The sequence below is a fragment of the Anser brachyrhynchus genome (genome assembly GCF_964034855.1).
Source record: "Anser brachyrhynchus genome assembly, chromosome: 1".
Lineage (NCBI taxonomy): Eukaryota > Metazoa > Chordata > Aves > Anseriformes > Anatidae > Anser > Anser brachyrhynchus.
In genome coordinates this window covers 144545057-144566386 of record NC_137694.1, presented here as the reverse complement: position 1 = coordinate 144566386, position 21330 = coordinate 144545057, and positions in this window count along the sequence as shown.

Below are 21330 nucleotides of genomic sequence, written 5' to 3'. Positions count from 1 at the left end.
TGCCTCAGAGCCAGGGCAATCTCTGAGGGCTGCAGAGCCAGCAATCTCGTTCTGCTCCACACCTCACTGCAGGGCCCATGGCCAGAGCATATGCACTAGAAAACCCTCAGTGGCACAAAAGCACCTCGGAGGCTGTTACAAGCCAGTGGAGCTTGGAGCAGCCTTGAGGTGTTCTAAATTATACAGACGAGCCTCTGTCAGCCCTGAAACTTGGAGAGGGCAAAGGTGGGGGAAAGTCACTTTTGTCCACATCCTCAGCATCTGTCATTTACACCACTGAAGTCAACGGGTCAAATTCACATCTCATGTGATCTGAATGTAGCCAGTGATTCTGGGATGAACTTGGCTGCATATGTGTATCGTCTTAGTACCAGGAGAGTGCTACAAATTAAACCACAGATGTCTTGTCACAAACTTGATGATGCACTTAAACTATTTGCTCTTAGAGGGTGGTGACTGCCTTTTTTGTTTTCAGTTTCTACAGCACCCAATAGAAAGGACTTCTGCCACTATAAATGATGCTTCTAGTCAAACATGCAGTGCTAACAACAAATACGTCTTTATGCCTCTAATTTGGGTGGCACAATAACAGAATGATATTTCAGAGTGACAACAGTTTGAAAAAACACTTAGATCTCAGCTCCCTGCCTTAGAGTTCAAGAATAATTAGAAAAAGGGTGGTTTTTTTTTTTTTTCCTCTCTCATGTGTGTGTGTTTGTCTGTTGGTTTGGGAGTTTTGGTGTTTTTGTTTTTTCGTTTGTTTGTTTGCTTTTTTTTGGGGGGGGGTCTAGTGCAGAAACTGCTAGGGTCTGTGGTTTTATATATTTCCCCCTTTACAATTTCATGTATAAAAATTAAGTAGAAAAAAATCTCTGCCTTCAAATAAATGTCAATAGGTATTTGAACTCTTTTACATCTCTCAACCCAACCCTTCAAGACTGAATTTTATCAGACTTTTTTCTCCTCCCCCCTCCCCATTTGTTGTGTTTCTTAACATGTTACAATTTAAAAAATGATACAAAATCAAGTTAATCTAGACAGAAAAAAAAAAAAAAGAAAGAAAGAAAATGAAGAAAGGAATGTGAAACTACTTTAGTCAGGATTCATCTTACCTAAACCTTGACCTTCTACAGGTTCATCTGGGCTCCCTCTAACATCTTCCTCTCTAAGACAGGTGGGATAACTCACGTTTTGGACATAGCTGTCCCTTGTCATTCTCTACAGAGGTAGACTGAGCAGCTAACCTAGAGTAACACATTATGAAACAGTAAAGGCTGAGGAGAGGAGCACCTCGCCCGATAAGTTTAAGGAATGGGAGTCCAAACACTGCCAAAGGCACCAGAAAGAGGGATTCTGTAATTTGACACCTATTCCTGATCATTGATGGCTAATAAAAAATTAGCTTATTCTTTTAATTGTTTAGAAGAACACCCTAGAGTTGTATATTACATAAACATATCAGTAGATAAAGTGGAGGAAAGCAAGGTCTTCATGTTGTAGTCTCATGAAACAGTTTTCAATACTATGGACATGGGGTTCACATCTGACAACAGATCTACATAGCATTTTTTAAAGATCATAGTACTTCACAAAATAGGGAGGCCTTCTTGAACAGAAATAATAATTGTTCCATCTTAAATTTTTGGGTGCATCCTGAAAATACTTGTGGTGGGTAGTTTGCTGGTTCTGCATGTCCTCTTCCTGTCCTACACTACGCATTGTCCCTGCTGTCCTACGAGCAAAAAAGGATCCACAGTGATCTTCAACATCTCTAGATGTTTATCTACTTATACATCATACAGTATGTATAGTACCAGGATTTCTTTCTCATACGTTAATCAAGAAACAAGCAAATATAAAAATAAAAAATTAAAAATTTAAAAGAAAATAGACTAATCCTGAAGCTGACTTGCATGAGTTACAATAAATGTATATGTTGTTTTGGGGGATATTGTCACTGACTTCTAAATTTGTCTGCTCAGCACGTTTAGCTCATATTTCGACTTAAGATCTACTACAGCTGAATTATTTGGAAGCCAACTATTGAAACTGTTTAGAGTTCTGACAGTTCTAGGAGACTATAGGGAGGCCAGACACAAATACAAGTCTTGCAAAGGCCCTAGTTTTTTACCTTGTACTAACCCAATGCTTAGGATAAGTAAAAATCTCAGACTTCAATATCCCAAGGTCATATTACTTGTCACTGTAAATTTTACTTACCTTAGGCAAAACGGCGATGTAGATCTTTATTTGAACGTACAAATTAATTCACAAAATGTCTAAAAGATACCAAGCCTATCCATATATCATTGTTTTTCAGTGAGGTTTTCTATAATTACATCTGTTAACAAATGTAGCAAATTCAATTAAAATTTAACTGGCAGTGCATGGAAGCAAAGCAGGTTCACTTTTATTATGTCAAACACCTTATTTTATGCCATGCATGTTAAAGTTTACCACTCCTTAAGGCTTGCAACTGCAACATTTTAACTGATATCTGGAGGCTTGTAATTGTATGTGTGCACATCAATTATGGATTGGATTCAGCATTTTCAGATAACTTTGCCAATCACAAAGAGAGCCCAGTGGTCTCCTGGCATTTTTGGAGCAGTTTGATTACAGGTGTAATACATACAGCCTTGTTAGCTCTCAGTGATGAGGGATTCCCTTCCCTGCTGTGTTCTAGCTGAGGCACTGACCATTGCTTTTCACTAACAATTTCTGTCTGCTCCCAAGAGATGTTTTAATGAGCCCCTCCGACATGGCCAAAGGCAAGAAATGTTCTCTGGGCCAGTGAGGTGAAGAGCCAAAGCTTAGCCTACTAGGCAAGCGATAATTAATAAGGCATTTTTGATTCATCTCAATTCATTAACAAAGTTACTTTTTTTTTTTTAATACTGATAAGCAACACAACGTTAAGTCTGTCACATTACTCACAAGTATTGAATGAAAAACTCGTGCCAAGGTACGTAAAAAAAAAAAATTAATTTATGACAAAAATAAATGAATTTAGAATACTAATTGGGAGAAAGCAACTGACAGATACAGTGAAAGATTGATTTTAGGGGAAATGGAGAAATCTGTTTTCTGTTTATTTTAAGGACAGGGAACGAATACTGATTAGAAATGTATAGCCAGTTAGGTTAATGCAGCATGTGGTTAGGCTAGTGCAGGATGCTAGTTTTGTCTAAAATTTTCCCCAGATTTGTGGCTCTCTGCTATGCAAGCAGAGCCGTAGTGGGGCTGTGGTCTGTTGGGGTTAATAGCAAGGGTTCCTTCAGACTTTTAAACTGCATAGCCCTAATGCAAGCAGTCTGTCAGATCCCACTCAGTGGTTCTTTCCCATAGGAAGCAACGTTGCTTATTATTAACAATAACTGCTTTACAGTGGGACAAACTTTTGTTGGAATATTCTAAATAAACTACCAAGAGATGGTTAAGAAGTCCTCCCAGATTTTGTATTCATCAAAAGAGGATCTTGAGGGAGACAACTGGCTTTGATAAGTTGTTTGGTATTTTGTTCCCTGTCTCCTTTCTCCATGGTGAGGATGAAGAGAAAGACATTGCCGGGAAGAGAAGTAGAAAGAAATATTAGTTAAAAAAAGAGTGCATCAAAACGGCAGCTCTTTAAAGATATGGAAGGGGCATCAATCACTTCTGCGGGCACATTAAGCTGTTACATATTATAGCCATCTCGGTTTAAGTGGTGTAAGGCTCATCTCATTTGCATTTGTTGTGTTACAATCTTGCTTCAGGCCTGTCTCCCCAGTGAATAAGGTGGCTGTGCAAGGCAGCTTGTGGCTGGCATAAAGGATATGTCAGAGTCAAGCTGCTTCACTAATCAGCTTTGCTGGGGCAGATACATGATAGTCTATGTGAAGAAATTTAGATAATAGTATACAGCATCCACTGGAACTGTATATAGTGTATATAGGGCTTTAGACTAACTTCTAATCCTTCATGGAAAATTTGTAAATACTGCAGCGATGTTCTAGTGACCTCTAAAGGCAGCCGGTTTGAGCCGTGTAGCACTTTTTGTTAAACCCCACGCTTTGTAAGACACATAATGCTGATGTCCTCAAAGGCTCGACGCGGGGAATTTTCCCCCAAACACGATTTATTTGCGTCCCCCCCCCCCCCGACTCCCCGTCAAACCTCTCACGTCCCCTTTCCTTTCTCCCTCCTCCTCCTCCTCCTCCTCCTCCTCCTCCTCCTCCTCTCTCCCCCCACCCTCCCCGCCCCGAGCCGGCCTCAGGTGAGCCCGGGCACCCCCCCTGCGCCCCTTCCTCCTCCCCGAGCCCCTCGGGGCCAGTAGAAGCCGGCGGCCACCCCCTTCCCCCGGGGCTCTCCGGCGGCGGGCCCCGCTCCGCTCCTCCCGCTCCTGCACCCAGCGACCTGCCCCTGCCGTCGGCTCCCCCTTGGCCGGCAGGCCAGGCCGGGGGGGGTTTATTAACCTAGAGTAGCGGTACCTCGCCACAGGCCAGCCAGCACGGGTGCTGCTCCGAGTCGGATGTGGCTGCAGTGTTAAGCTGGCTAAAAAATGTAAGTTTTTATAGACGTTGCTCTTCGGTTTCACGTTTTGCTTTTTTTTTTTTTCCCCCCCTTTCTTTCTCCCTCCGGTGATTTTAAACCGACGCTTAAAAAATGAAAAGAGAAAAAGAAAAAGAAGGCTAGGCTCTCAAAACCCTCCCTCAACTCTTTCTGGCAGAGCATTTTCAACTCTCTGTAGCGCTGCGGCTTTCCCAGTCGAGCCTTCCCCTTCAAGCTCAGCCAGCAGGACTAGCGTGTTATTTTCTCGAGTGCCAGTCTGCGAAGATGGCCAGATCGGAGCCAGACACCTTCCCCTCGTGAGGCAGGTCGCTCCTGTCATGCACCTCTGCGGCGTGCTCATCCCCTGTGCTCAGCAGTTCGGGGAGCGAGCGTGGGACTCGGCGCTTTGTTTGCTTTAGCCATGATTAAACAGTTAAGCTGGACATTTTGGGCCAGTTGGACAACGGTGCATGCACACACACACACAGAAATTAAACATCTGACAGTAGCAAAAAGCTATGGAGTATTTTGCATGCAGGTGAATTCTGCCAAATAATAGCTCGGAGAATGGCTTTTCTTATTTCCCTATTGAAGATAAGGGGAGCGTATTTTAAAACAACCTCCTCCTCCCCACCATCACCACCAAAAAAAAAACCCTCACATGATGAAAGACCTATAAAGTTGAATAGTTGGGAGATAATAACTCTTAACGGTAAAGGTCCCAGCATACGTATACCACACTGCCTCTGGCAGTAATCCTGGCTTTGGGGATCTGAAATTTCCTAAAGATGTATTAGTGTCTTATACACATGTGCTCTTGTGCACTCATAATCCTTTTCACTAGCTTCTTAGCTGCATGCTTTGTATTTAAATTTTCCTTCTGACCAAGTAAATCCCTTTGGATGAAGTGACAGGAGCTTTTCAGCACCCATAGCTGGGTGACAGCTGGTGTAGAGGCTCTGAAAGACTGCAAAGTGTTCCTTACTAGCTTTCTTCAGGACCAGTGTCAGCCACCAGCTGAGCGATTTGTTAGCTCCCCTTTGGGCATCAGTCAGCTGAAGAGGCTCACATTAAAGGCTAAAGTAATACAATGGATATTAATAAATAAAATAAATAAATATTTTTAAAAAAGAAAAAAGAAAAAGAAACACCAATATCTCTGCTCCTGGTTTTACTGTGCTTTTAATTAGGTGCTTATTCATTATATGCGAACACGGTACATTTTCATTAATTTGGGAAACCCTTTATTAATACTGTATGAAGTATATATGCCAGCCTCAGAATCACACCGTTAAAACTTTGGCTTGAAAGAAGTAATTGTCAGAAGCCTTTCTAGGAGCAGCACAGTGCGTAAAGTAGTTTACTTACAGATCACAGAACAAGATGTTTGTATTTATTTTCCCTCAAGTAAAGTTTCCCTGTAAATGTCCAATGTGTAATATATTCTGTTATTTAATTCCAGATTTGAAGGTTTGCTTCTCAGGGGTTCTGGCAAGTTTTTGCTATTGGAATTAGTAATGAGGAGCACTGGAACTGTGGAAGTAAATCGTGCAATGTAATCAGGTTGTTAAAGGAAAAGCAATTCAAAAATGGGACTGTTTTAGAACCAAGCTAAGGCAGTGGATCTAACATCAAAGATGCTTCCTGAACAGTTTTTCTGTTTGTTTGTTTTGTTTTGTTTTGAGGGGGTGCATGCGCAAATGCAGGGGAGAAATTCTTCACTCTGTCTCCAATAAGTAGAGCAAAGATTAATTTAAAAGAAGTCATTTTTAAAACACAGTAGCTTCTATGATAAAATTTTTAATTATTTATTGATCTCTAAGGAGATTAAAGTACTGAGCTAGGTAAAACTCCCAAAGCATTCTAGGTGTTTTGCTTGAGTAAGGACTATAAGCTTAGACCAAAGACTTATGAGAATTAGTTTATAAAAATAGTAATTAATATTCAATACTTTGTTGGTGCACCACCCACGTATTTCAGTGAAAGCATCTCAGCTTTTAAATAATAATTCAGACCTGTAATAAGCACATGTGTAAGGTGTCTTAATTGTATTCTTTTATCTGAGATGTGTTGTCACAATAAAATTCTTGTTTAGAAATTGGGATAAATGGAGACATGAAATTTCCTTCTTTAGGTTATTATGTTTTAATAAAGTAAGGATAATAGAGTGCTGTTTTTTTTTTTTTGTTGTAGTGGTTTTTGTTTTCTTATTTTTCCTTGTTCTGAAAAAGTGAAATGGGGGATTATAAAGGAATAAAACAAAATTCCAAAAAGACATGAACTCCCTCAAAGCTTTGAAGCATTTTTATTCCCAAAAACAAATAGTTGAATTAAAACAACAGATAGGTGAGGCAGTTCCTGTCTCAAATTTTGCTCCAGATGACTAAAATCAAACCAAGTTTGGGCCTTTGATTCATGTTCAGTAAAAAACTTTGAAAGTAATTTCTGTATGAATGTTCATTTTCAAAGAAATATAATAGCTTTCAATATCATGCATTTCACTCAACATTTCTTTCCATTCTAATCAGAGCTGGAGGTTTATTGTCTGTTTTTTTTTCACTGACAGTTGCTAATTGAATAAGATATATTTTGTAGAAATAACAAAATTTGCAAGGTGCTTCTTATCTGTGAGTGATAGATCACGGAAATGAGGAAGATTATTCAAATGAATTAAAATAAAACATGTTTTTCTGGTTCTTTCTTTTACTTTGGAAACTTAACCAAACTAATTTGCAAAGAAAAAGTGAGATCTTTTTATTTTACAGCCTTTGTCACAGTTCTACAGAGACAGTTACATACAAACCAGGAGAAAGTACAATACAGTTCCAGTAAAGAGATAGAAATATCTTTCACAAACCAAATCAGACATGTATTTACAGTTCTCACTACTCCTGCACCCTTTGAACATACTCTTGCTATTCATTCTTACATCTGGATTTTGACCCTTCTTTTGCATACATTTTTCCCGCCTCTGAAATATGCTGCTGTTGAGCCAGAAAATAAACACTCACCAAAATCTCAAATTAAGCTTTCCCCGAATGAATTGCGGAGGGACCTGATCCTGCACTCAACCAAGTCTGTAGAAGTTTTAATCACAGATCACACAAGCAAACGAGACAAGAGGCCTTATATTCATAATACCTGGGCAACCTCCAGAGCTGCAAAACTGAAACCTTTCTTGTAAGAGTTGTAATTCTAGAAATCTGCTAATAATAAAAATGGAATTTGGGAGATTTTTAGTTTGAACTCAGGCATTTCACTTAGGTCATGATCCCAAGCACTTCTTCAGCATGTTTTCCCCTTATGAATTATTAATACAGGGCCTGTAATGGGCTCACAAGTGACTCTGGAGTCCTTATTAGTAAATCATAGTCACCATATCAAACTGAAAAATTCACAGGATGTATAGTAAAAATAATATTTAATCTCTGCAGAATGTTTGTGAGAGAGAAAATATATAATAGCAAAACTAAGGGAATCTCTATTCCCTCTAAATGTTAATTTATATTTTACTAATTTGGATAAACCAAAGTTCCTGAATATTCCTTTTTTTTTTCTTGTAGTCTTTGTTATTAAAAACTTTTTTTTTTTTCTGATTATTTTCTAACAGATTGTATTACAGTTCACTTATTCATTCTCCATATAAAACAACATTGGTGCTTCTTTATTATTATTTTTAAATATACAGCATCTTAAAAAAAAATATAGGGCATACCTGTATGTTTGGTGTCTGTTTACATTTTCTGTAATGTAGTCATTAAGCACACAACGTAGACTTAAAGGATGTCAAAACTGACAACCACACTATGATTGATGATGCTGTGCTAGACTAATTCTTACCAGGTGTAGTGTGATGTGAATTCAAATGTAGCTCAGGGTTCTTATTTGTATTAGCAAACTTGTGCTTTGTCAAAGTTCTGTGACTTCTTAACCCACTAAATCCATCTTCTAATCCAAGTTTTTCTTTGCCTTATTGGTGTATACAATATTTTTCTTCCCCTCTCTCAATAAAGCAATCCTTATGTCTTCGTCTCTAGTCAGGGTTTCTTAAGACATCCAGTTCGTGTAAATTCCAGAAAATACCAAGTCTGATGAGGTTATGTTAATTAAGTGTAAAATCTACATAAAGGCTTCCTAAGTGACTTGAGCTAGGGTAGGCAAAATTATGTAGGGTGAAATTCACTCCATCAGCATAAAGCATAAACAGGAGAGCTTTATGTGGATAAGGAGTAAAATCCATGATCTTCTACTAGAAAAGGGGCTATAGCACAGACTTCTTTGGTCCCTACACATACTGTCTCCATTGTCACCTCTTGTCACTTGCTTTGAGGGGGGGTACAGAGGGGAGAGTTGCATCAAGTTTTTACCTCATGTTAAGGATCATTGGAAAATAATGGGTACTTGCACTTTGAACATTAAACAGGTGTTTACGTGGTAGCTTGGAGGGCGGGGGGGGGGCGACCTAAACTTTTAGGCTTGCTTTTCTTTTTTTTCCTTTCTCTCTCACTCTCACCCTTCCCTTCCCATCAATCCCCCCCCCCACACCCCCCACCCCCCCGTTTTGACTTTGTCCTCACTGAGTACAGTGTCATCAGCTGGATTTTTGGCAAGCCATATGTCCAGTATGTTTGACAGCCGCAAACAGTACTGGCCTGGGGGTGGGGCAAAGGAGTTGCATTTATTTGTTTCCTGGCTGAATAATCTATCATGCTTGATTTTATTTATATTGTTTTTATTTATATTTTATTAACAAAAACAATCAACTTTCAAACAGAGCCTTAAGACGCTAGAAAACATGCATATTAACATTTAGAAGAGTTCAATCTACTTCAACACTCAAACTAAAACCCTAAGCAATATGTTCGATACATCATAGCTAACCACAGCAAATGTTGCACTACTAATTTATGAAAGTAACTATTACCCCCCACCCCTACCTCCTCCTTTCCCCCACCAAACCCTTTTTCACTCAGGTCTAATTTTAAGTGAGTGCTTTCTCATGCAAATATCCATTGATTTGAACAAGATTTTGTAAGGGTAAAGACTGAGCAAAGACTTTGGGAAGTTATCTTAGAGGAAAACACAGCCCCTTCTTTTAATGATACAGAGAGTCACTGTACAGGAAAGTTATTGTACTACTACTGCACAAAAGTGGTGGAAGAAGGGCCAGCATACGGGACAGTGACGTGTGGTGTACTGTTCTGCAAGGGACTGACAGGCACTGTTAGCAGAAAAGCCAGAGTGATAGGGAAGCACTGTTTTTGGGTGTCATCTAGATTATTCAGCTTATCTTCTCGATGATTACCCTGAAATAGCCTCCAAGACCTCTCTGTTGAAAACCACAGACAAAGTAGGGCAAGGGAATAGCAATATTTTTTAGTTCTGCTGGCAAATCATGTAGTTGCCTTATTTCCCAAAACATCACAGAAAATCATGGTTTCATTTTTTTCAAAGTCCTACAAACAAGCATTGAAGGTGGGAGAATAATTTCATCCAAAAAAAAAAAAAAAGTTTCTTAAATTTAGATAATTTTAAGTCTTGACTGTGTAGAATACAAAAATATTTGAGGCCAGAGGATGTCATAGTGACCCCTGCAGGCAATATAGTAACCTGCAGGAAGAACTTGGGAAATTTACATTTTAACATATTAAATTATAATTTAACATTATACCATTATACATCTCTCTCTCTCTCTCTCTTTTTTTTTTTTTTTTTTTTTTTTTTCCCCCTGTGGCAGTTTGGGAACTTGCAGGTGAACTTTGGTGAGTTGGTATAGAAATTTTGATGGAAGAGGAACAGGGAAACAGGGACTGAAATTCATCAGATCTGAGCTTAGCATCTTTATTTGCTGATACAGCCTGTGTCCTCAAAACATGTTTCAGGTTTTTACAGTAGTGTAATAGATGTAAGGAGTAATCCCTAAATTCGTAGTTTGGAAAACAGATCTTGCCCACAAACAAGAGATGTCTTACTTTTCTGAATACTTCTTTTAAACTAAACACAGGTCTTTCTGAATCATTACAGTTGTGAAAGACAATTCGAACTTTATGTACAGTTTGAAAACTAGGGGTAAAACAACAGAAAGATTGCAGTATTACCCACTTTATAGCAAACATATCAAAGTACACTGAGTGCATAGGTTACTTATTTGATATTTGCAGTTAGTTTATTTGACTCATTTAAAGCATTCTTGTATTAAAATAGTTGACCAAAGAACTGCTAATGTTACTATTTTCATCTATTTGAGATGAGATGGCATCCAGTGCTAGATAGCATGTGGGCTAGATTACCTGGCACATGACCGAATGCGGAAAAGTTTCTTCTTAATCATGAGCAACCTCACAACTGGCTGGAGCTCAGCCAATTCTTCTTACTAGTTTTCACAGATCACTAAGTGCCTTTTTCTTTGTTCCAGTCACTCTTCACCTCTTTGTTCACTGGTTTCTTCCTGCTGGAGTCCTCGGTTTGCATTGCTTTTTGGCTTATTCACTCTGTGGGCTGCAAAATTTTATCCACACTATGAGCCGGTGTTAGTGGTGGAAATCTGCTTTAAGCAGATTTTCTAGGAGTCTTGGCTAGGTAGGATTATGTAGTAATATTTATAATTATTTGTTGCATCTGTATTTCAGCCTTAACTTAAGTGCTGATCTGCTTTATGGCCATTGTTTTGGCAGCTGTAGAGAGCATGTTCTGACAGATTTGTGAAGGGATGAACTACTTAGTTATTGCTTCCCCTAGTTCTGTTGTTACAGCTAATAAAAATGCAGTGTTTGCTTTAACAGACCATCTATCTTGCTCACTGCTTTCTTTCTGAACCAGTAGGATATCTCACTGATCAGAAATTGACTTAGCAAAACAGAAATTAAGGCAGAAGAAATATGGAAGGTCTGTTCTAGTGTGTTCTTACTTGCAAATCATACAAGGTGTTTGCAGCAGCTTTCGTCATACTGTCCATATCTGCATGTCATGTTACCCAGATGTGTTTCAGACTCATGGTCAAGTTACTGGTTTTTTTAACCAGCTACCAGCTGAACCATGATAACATCATCCTTGAAACATAAGGAGAATGTGAAGTAAAGAAACTTAAAGTAACCCTGCTTTACTTTGTGATCCTCTAAGACAAGACACATTTTCTCTCCTTTGTTGAAGGTTGAGAAAGCTCACAAAATTACTGTGTTTAGGAAAACACAGAGTAGCTCTTTTTGCCATGTAGTAGCTTTATTAAATGTCTGATGCCTTAATTGTATTTTGTAGCATACGTTTCTCTTGAATTTATATTATGATTTAATTTTTCTCTGTAAATAAATATGGCACATTTTTGTTCATCTCCATTTCCACAGTAAGAAAAAAGGAAGAGTCAGGAAGTCACAGAACTTCTCCTACCCACAATAATGACATAAGTGGAAGAAAGGTTGGATGCAGCAGAAAGGACAAGAATGGCTTTCAGCTGAGAGCACTGACAAGGAATTACCTCTGAAAGTAATACGTTGCTGGCCAACAAAGAACAACCTATAGCTGTGAAAGCCATTGTGGACCTAAAATGCTAGCAGTGGTCAAAGCAAATTAAGACTTATTAAGGGACCCTTATGTATCGTTTTACCACAGCAGGATTACACAGCCAGCTCTGCAAAGGAAGATTTAGTCCGGTAATTCTCACTAAGGGGCAAACCTCTCTGACTTCTGCTGGTGCTTTGCCTGATTAAGTACTGGAGAGCCAGGTCCTAAGGTTGGCCCAGATGAGTTCTAACCTTTCTGCCTTTATGCAAGCAAAAGCTTCATATATCAGCTCTAGCTCATGCAGAGGAGTCTTCCCAGGCACTGTAATCCTAAGGGGAAACATTTCATTGCAATGCACAGCAATTTGCATTCTTTCTCAAAATTCTGTTACTCCATTATCCATTTTTCTCTTGATTAAAAGAGATCAAGAAGTGCACACTCACATAATACACATGCAGGTTTTCCATACTGGAGGCCTGGAATCCACATTCAAATTCAAACTGGAGGAGATCTGGCAACTTCCAGCTTTTGATGGATTTATGCTGTTCTAATAATAGTCACTATTTATTGATAATTATCAAGGAGGGAAGTTACAGTGTTGGGGTTTTGTTGCTGTTGTTGTTGGGTTTCTAAGACATTCAAGTGCTTTCAGAAATATCCAATGTCAAAGAGTTCTTAAACATTGTAAGCCCTCTGTACTCGTGCAAATTCTTTTAATTTTACCCACTGCAGGTCAACCTATGGCACTAGTTACTTCCAGGAGCAGATGGAACTGGAGCCACACTAATATAAGGGAAAATTCAGAAAGTAGACATGAATTTCTCCAAATGTTTTGAGGTTTAGGCCATTAGGCTATGGTTTAGATTACATGGTCTGTCCCAACACCTTCCCTCCAGGAATGTTTTGGGAAAATAACCAGGGCTGTAATTACAAAAGATATTTTTATGATCTATGCAACAGTGTGAACAACCTTTGGGTCCCCCCCACCAATAAGAACTAACAAGATCATAGCACATGTAACGAGTCAATCCTGGCCCCACCACTGACCTTTTTCATGAATTTGGATTTGACTGTACCTCAGTGCCCCATGAATAAAACGTGGATAATGGCATTTCTTTGCCTAAAAGGAAACAGGTGGTTCTGTGGTACTCTATAGAGTAAATGGTAGTCAAGTGCTTCATCAAGGGGACTAGGAAAGGTTGAGTGTGCAGTATAAAACTGTTCTAAATATGCAAAATTTAAAAAGTAAATAAAATTTATTTAAGAAGCTGAATGTCTCAGCTTTTAAGGTAAACAAACAACCTGGTGCTCCCAACATTGGCTGTTCCATAGATTAGTTGTCTCTGAAGATTTTATTTTGGCTAAAAGTTGTCTTCTTCATCAGTGATGTTTGTCTTCCTCTCCAAACACTAACATACTCATTTTGGCCTGGGGGACTTTGAATTGAAACTTCTATACAAACACACACATTGGGGAAAAAAAAAATAAAATCTTAAATTAATTTGACATCTTTTGTTGTCCTCTACTTTTCAAGCAATGAGGAGAAAAAAAAAAAAAAAAGTTTTGAGATACTCTAATGAGGTACACAAGTCAATGATACCCATCAAGCCAAGGATAATATATGAATTTTTCTGGAGAGATTCTGATTTCACACCAGTAGCCTGACCTGTTCAGATGGACTATTAAATAAGGGGCTTTTGTACTTTGTGATCTGGTTGTTGCTGTTTACTTGTGGGTTCTTCTGTTTCTTTGATTGGTAGATTTTGTTTTTGTTTCTTGCTGTTGCCATCTCAGGAAAACCGGGAAGCCTTTTCATCCAAAATTAGTTATGCAGTCAAGATAGTAGTTGTAAGAGCTGTGATATATTTTTAAGGACAACATCCAAGTAGAATACCAAAGTAAATTTATTAAGTAGCTTTTCATTATGTTATTGGAGGAATGAGAACCACCCTTGCCTGTTCAGGTATTTCAGTTAAATCTTTCCAAAGATCATTATTGCAGTCAATCCTTTAATTTATGAATAGAAAGTAATAGTGCATGGTATATAGTAGAGCTAGAAAGAGGTAAAAGGATTTAGGACTGCACAAGAACCTAATTTTTCAAGAACCAAGAGACATCAAAAGAAGCCACAGGCATACCAGCTCTTTGTAGTTGAGGAACAGTTGCTGTGTGTTGAAACTCATATCCTCTTCCTTTTGTCTGTATAAAGAACAAAGTGCTGCTACAGAGGCCACTGAACAGTCTATTCAGTGGACTTATGCTATCAGTTGCTGTGTCCTTACTCCTCTCCCTCCTGGGCAGATAGAATTTTCCCTGAAATGTGATACTTCCTAAAATTGCAGGAGTAGGAGACATACAATTATAAAACTTAGGCAATTTCTTCCCAAATCCACAATGCTGTTTTGCACTATGTGCTGCATGACTGTCAGTCAAAGCAGAAACAATTACTTCAGCTGCACCTTCTACTTTAGTTCCAGGTCAGCAGGCTTGATTCATGGTAAATTTGTCACCTTAAAGTCAATTGCAAAGTTTAATATAAACTACATCCACCCATAGCATAAACAAGCTGGAAATGATAAGCAGTTTGTGGTATCTTACTGAACAACAAATATTAAGAAATAAATATTTTCTTGGAATGTTAGTGGAATACATGATCTATGTTTTCAATCCTAATTTCAGCTTCTGATGAGATGAATCAAATATTCACATCCCAGCTGCTTCTGAATGTTCTAAGTGGAATTTCTTGGAGCAGCGTGAGCAGGTGGTGTTCCCACACAGCTCCAAATAAAGTTTATACGTGCTGGGGATGCTGGCTGCCTTATATATAAACATGGATTCAGATAACTAGTTTTCCTTTAATGCATATTTTTGGTCATTTTGGCATGAGGCTGAGAGTTTTTCCCAAGGACAAAGGCACAGGTATAGAGATATTGCCTGGAGCACTACTTTCTTCCAAGGCCAAGGTCACAGTTTTCTGTGTCTGAACCATAGCTCACATAAATTGCATGCATGCTAAAGAATGGATTGTTTCATGCCTTTTGACAGTGCTTTTTGTACTGTGGTGCCAAGAGTGGTGTATACAGTGCAGTCCAGGAAGCTATGCAAGGTGTCTGAGGCTACCAGGCCCTTTGGCATACACCAGAAAAGCATGCCCAGTGTGGCTGAGGAGGGGTAGGCCAGATTAGTCACAGCTCAAACCTGGCTTCTGTATAAAGGCAAAATGCTGATGTGCACTAGCTTGTAGTCCAGTCCCATGTGTCCCTAGCTGAAAATTATTTTGTCTGCTCTTTATTAGAGTCCAAGTTAAAACTGTATGACATGCAGAGCAGAGAATAGAGACACATCGAAGAGACACATCCAACAGAAGGATTCATGAAGCCTTTACCTTTAGAAGGATAACCCAATCTTTGCCCTTCCTTAGCTCCTCTTTGAGAACCCAATCCCCTGTACATACAGATTCATAGCTAGTTGAATACCTGTTCTGAACCACACCTTAGAGGACTCTGTCATTTCTGGCTGTAGAGGGAATTTATGCAGCTCAGCCTCACTAGGCTTGAGTTAGCTCTTGTGACTATCCAGTCCTATGTGCTCCATTTTGACTTGGATTTACCTTTTTCCTTTTTTTTTTTTTTTAATCCAACTCAGCAGCAGAGCACAGATTTTTCATCCTGTGTTACAGGAAATTTTGGTTCTCTCAAGTCTGTTATTTCAAGACTGTTTAAGACTCCACCAGATGGCTATCATCCTATGCTCACGGCAACACCCAAAAGAGCACAAAAGGACAAGAGAAAGCTAACTATTGCTGCTTATATCTTACCAAAATCAGAGCATTTCTCTGTGCTGAGGACCCAGAGTGAAGCAGCAGGAAAAGCTTCACTTTGTGCTAGAAGACTCAGACTAGAGGAATTTTGTTCCGGCCAGTTGTATCATCATCCATTCCATCTGCTTTATGAAAGCGATGTAAAAGAGTTTAACTGAATCAAAAACATGGCTTCTAATCAACAGTGTGAAATACCTATCTAAAGTAATGTATCTTTTACCATGTCAAGTTGCTTCACATACCACATGGATGAAGTATCATTGCTAGTATCAACACTTGATTCCTGACTTTACAATGATGTTGGACTGCTAGAGCTCAAAGCAAGAGTTTCTTCTCCAGAAGTCTTTTGTTCTGCCTTTTGAGTATGTTTTCATATGCTACTATTTTGCAGTGGGCCTAGGAGATTCACGACACAAAGAAACAGAGCCAAATATTTGCTTTGAATGATTACAACTACGTTGTCTCATCAAGGGGTGCCTAATCTATTGTGCATTCCTTGCTCATCAACATTGAAAATATTTCAGGGAACACAAAATAGGCTATTCTGATAACATTGAAGCCAAAAAAAAATAAAAAAATTATATGCTCAAATTAGTTTCTACCCTATATTTCTTTGCTGAAATAGTAAGACATTTTTCACATTTTGTTTTACTGCCATAGTTCCTAATAGCCTTTGAGATAGATTTCACTGTGCTAAACTTTCTTAGATGGAATCTGTTGAAAGATCTCTAACATTGCCAAAACACAAGTAATGACTGTGTATATTACCTCTGTAGATTTGAGCCAACCTAAGACATTTGAAAATATGATCATCAGTGTGGGTAACCTTAAAGGAAGAAATGATTAGTTATAAATTCAGAAATGTTTGAAAACAATAAACCACTGAGAAAGATGAAGTATAGATAAAGATTAAAACAGGACGGAAGAACTCTATATTCTAGAAACATGTAATTAGGATGAGTATGTGAAAACTTTAATGTTCAAAATCCAAAATATATATTCGATTCCTCAGAGTGAGCATCTGAACGACTTAGGAGAAACACAAGAGACCTTTCTACTGTTTTTCTCCTCGGCTATGTTATAGACTCCTTAAAGTTATCCTAATTCTCATAGGACAGAAAAAAAAAATAAGTAATTAACAACAGGGTAATTAGATAGAAGAGCATATAAATACATATATTTTATACATACTTTGCTGTGTGTGCATATGTATCTGTCTTTTCACACATCTTTCCCAGAGGGCACTCATAAGCTCAAATGTATTGGAAAAACATTCCACCAAAACAACAGAATCACTTTCTTAAAAGTAAGAGTTAGTGGGACCTGACTGTAAAACTGTCTTTTTTCTCCAGTGAGAGGTAACATCTTTCAAGAGTGGATTTCAATAGATGCTTGCTTGCCCTGTTTTTTTCAGAAGTCTTTGAACCATTTAAAGGTTAGTTTTGTATCTCCTGATCTACACGCTTGAGCCAAGGTTTTATCTATGGCATATCACTTGATGACTGCCATTTGAGGATACAACCAATCTGACAAAATGAGCTTTCTACATAGAAAATTCTAGCTACTACATTTTTATATGAAATTTATTCTAAGACCTAATCAAATTCTATCAGACTGTTCCTCAGGAGTCAATAATTGCAATAAGAGTATCTGTTGCAACCTTTAGTCCTTTATTTCTCAGGACAAAAGGGGACTTGTTTTTTCCTTTGTTCTGTGTAAAACAATAAAATGTGATGTTTAAATATATTTATGTTTGTAACCTTTTTAACTAGAGGAATTGAAAAAACTGGTGGGATTATCTTTATTGACTATGCACTAAATATCAAGACCAACTGGAACAGATACCCTGAGGCAACCACACCAAATCACATCAAAAATATGAATATGCTTGTAATATAAATAAAAACAAACAATGAAAATCAACAACAATAATAAAACACCTATTCAAGATATTCAAGACAAACAGAAGTGTCACAGAAATAATCAAATTCTTATCTGATAATTCTAGAAGAAAGAGTTACTGATGAAAAAAAAAATGGTTTTAGCCAAGGACATAAGACAATGTTAAATTCATAATCCACTGTGTTTTGCTGGTAACAGAGCAATTAAACGTGATCATAAAGGTCTAGTATTTTTTTTTTTTTTTTTCATTCTGAAACTAGAAATATTTTCTTTCACTGGTGTCTAGAAGATCCAAAACACCTCTCTGCAGTCAGCATTCAGGAGACACACAACATATGGTTGTAGAAAACTGGCAACTGAACAGTTTTGCATTCTCCAAGTAGGCACTCATTGAAGATGCTCAGAGGACTATCAACACAGCAAATACTCTTTCCTGCTGATGCACTTTTTTACTGTAGTGACCTAGATAATCTAGGCATTAAAGTAACATTAAAGAAGATATTTTAGTAACATACCTTATTTATTCAAAATCAAGTGTTCAGTATGCTTTGTTTCAATTACTGCATATAATAGGAAAACTGAAGAAGAGGCATAAAGAAGAGGCAAATTTTTTTTTTAATAATTTCTATATATTTTATTCCTATGACATTTTTGCATCTTTTCCTTCATTCCAGTCTTGTAGCGAGGTCATTCTAGAAGCTAATTTGATACTACAATCTTCAGGGGGAAAAAAAAGAAAAGTATGTATATATATGTATATACTTTCATATATATACATATATAAAATATAAATATAAAAATATATATATACTCTTCTTTTTAATATATATATATATTATTTCTAGCTTCATAAATTGAATTTTCCCCTACATAATTTTTCCAACAAAATATTTTTAGGGAAAATTTAATAAATATATAAATTAATTAATTAATGAGAGCATTAACCATATCTGTTAATGTCTGAATTTACCAGTTCCTGTCTGCCCCTTTTTCTCAATAAACAATGATAAGTAGAAGAAATTAATTCTTCTTACTCCTTCCCATTACCTCTGTTCTGAGTTTGATACCTACATCGTTTCAAGTTATAACCCTGCACTACTGAACTAGAGTCCATATAACCTCTTTATTTGTGACTGTATTTCAATAAAATGTCATGAATATATCATAAAACCAGGTGGAAATATGAGAAATACTTACTGTGGACTTTTTACCAGTGTCCTAGGCTTAAGGATGAGCAGTCATCCAGCCAAGAATATGACCAAATGAAAATCTGACTAGTCTTTCACTGGAATAATGAGCAGACAAATTATTCAAGATTCTATCATCCTGTATCTACTGTTTTTTTAGAAAATGGTTTGTAACAGAGGTCCAATGGAATAGGACTGAGAGAAAACTAATGAGGAAAAATACTCTGTTTCTATAGATTCAAGGTCTTCAAAAAAAGGAGGCTGTCCTCAGCCCTCCAGCAGAGACACTGAGAAGTGAGCCTAGAGATAGCCTCTCTATGCATCTTCAAGGAAAAAGCGTTGGTGACCAATTAACTGCCTTTCAGTTGAGAGATCCATGAACAACACACTGGGAATATCTCTGAAGACATTACTAAAGCCCTGAAATATCTTGCATACACAATCAATCACTTCTGCTGTGGAAGTGTGTGAAGCAGCATAAGATAGGAAGTTTGGTATGCTCCTATGGTTAGTCTGACCTTTATGATATGTGCAGCTAAAAAGAAGGGATGGAGATACAGTTTCAGCAGAACTAATTGTCAGGTCTTTACAGTGAGATACTAATTAAGGCTAAGATCTTAAGGAATAGGCCTCCTGGCTCCCTTCCGTCACAATATATATTGTGATTTTTATCTTAAATCAAAACATCATTATTCATAGTGTAAAGAAATAGATAGATTATTTTAATTAAATATATATACATTTATAAATATAGAGTAATTTAAATATATATACCTATTAGGTAAAGACATTGGATATTTTAAAAACAATATTAACATTGAAATATAATCTTTGTGTTTTATGAAAAAAATATGGGGAAGTGAAACTTTTTTATACAGGTGATAAATAAGGTATACATTAATATCAGGCCAGTACTATCAATTCAGACTGGTGTTTCATTTTGATTTCAGTTCAGACCTGAAAACATAGGCTTCCTTCTATTGTAAAGACAGAATTATTTCAAACATAAGGGACTATGTGTGAATCAAGACTCTTGTGCTCTGATATCATTTAGAGCTATTGATCATTTACATGAATGTGTATGTGAACACTTCAACAGTTCCAGATTTCATTCCTCTCTCAGCAGTTACACTAATCAATAAGTAAGTAGCTGGGGAAAAAAAAAAAAAAATCAAATCATTTTGCTCAATGCATTTGTATCCAAATGTGAAGATCTCTGTGTCTGACCCTTGCAGGTCCCCAGGATGCCCCAGGACTGTTAAGGCTATAGTGCAGGTTTCCTGAGTGACTTTAAATGTTCATTCCTCAACTTGGACTGGAAGCACTTGGGAAGCCACCTGGTCAGAGCTGAGCCACCCTTGCTGATTTATCCTGTCATCTTGTCTCTTCACAGCTTTATTCAACATGGGCATTACTCAATTTTCAGTAGCCCAAACTGCAAACCGGTCTGAAACAATCTGGACATAGAACTGACTTGATCAAACCTGAATGTTTGGCAAATCTAAAGTAACCTGGCAGTTATATCGGTGGTGCAGTAGTAAGCAGAAAATATAGCCTCCAAAAGATGGGACAAAACAATCCTTAGGAGATGTGCTACTTGCTTTTAAAGATTTGCTAAATATAACAAATGTTTTAATTTTCTGAATGTTAGAGTGAAATCTGAGACAGTCTAAATCCCACAGAAAGCATGGCTTCATCCTTCCCATTTGGAGTGCTAAAAAAGTGAATAGATATGACTGCTTATTTAGAAGTATTGCAGTTGTATTGGAACAACTGATATAAAAACACGCTATCCCACGCTCCCACTTTTCCCACTATTTGCCAATTCGTAATTACAGTATGTAAATACACAGCAGAATGGGTCTTTGGTTAATCAAATTGATTTAATTGCTGAATCTCCACAGATGAATGCGAACAGAGTCTTCTCTTTTCTCATTTTTGTTGGCAAAACATAGCCACACAAATGATAAAAATTCCACCAGAAATGGGAATGGGATTTTAATAACTCTCTTACTGGAACACTGCTAGAACACCTGTAGTCAGATTCAGAGGACTTTAACAAGGCAACTCCTCATAATTTTAGAGCTGTAAATTATGGCATACCCCAGAGAAACTGAATTAATTAGAGTTTTGTGGATTTTCAATGTGTATATGTCTATTTTTTATGGAAATCTGGCATTGTTTTCAATTTTTTAATTGTGTTATTAAAAGGGCAGATATAGTAACATAACAAAAATGTTGCAAAGAGTTCACCAGATATGCTCATTAGTTTATAGTAGGAATTTAAAACTCTTATAATATTTATGAGCAGTATTGTTAATATCACATTTAGCACTAATCATTAGAACCATAAGATTATCCTGATTGCTTTTGGCAGGTGAGTGAATCATATAA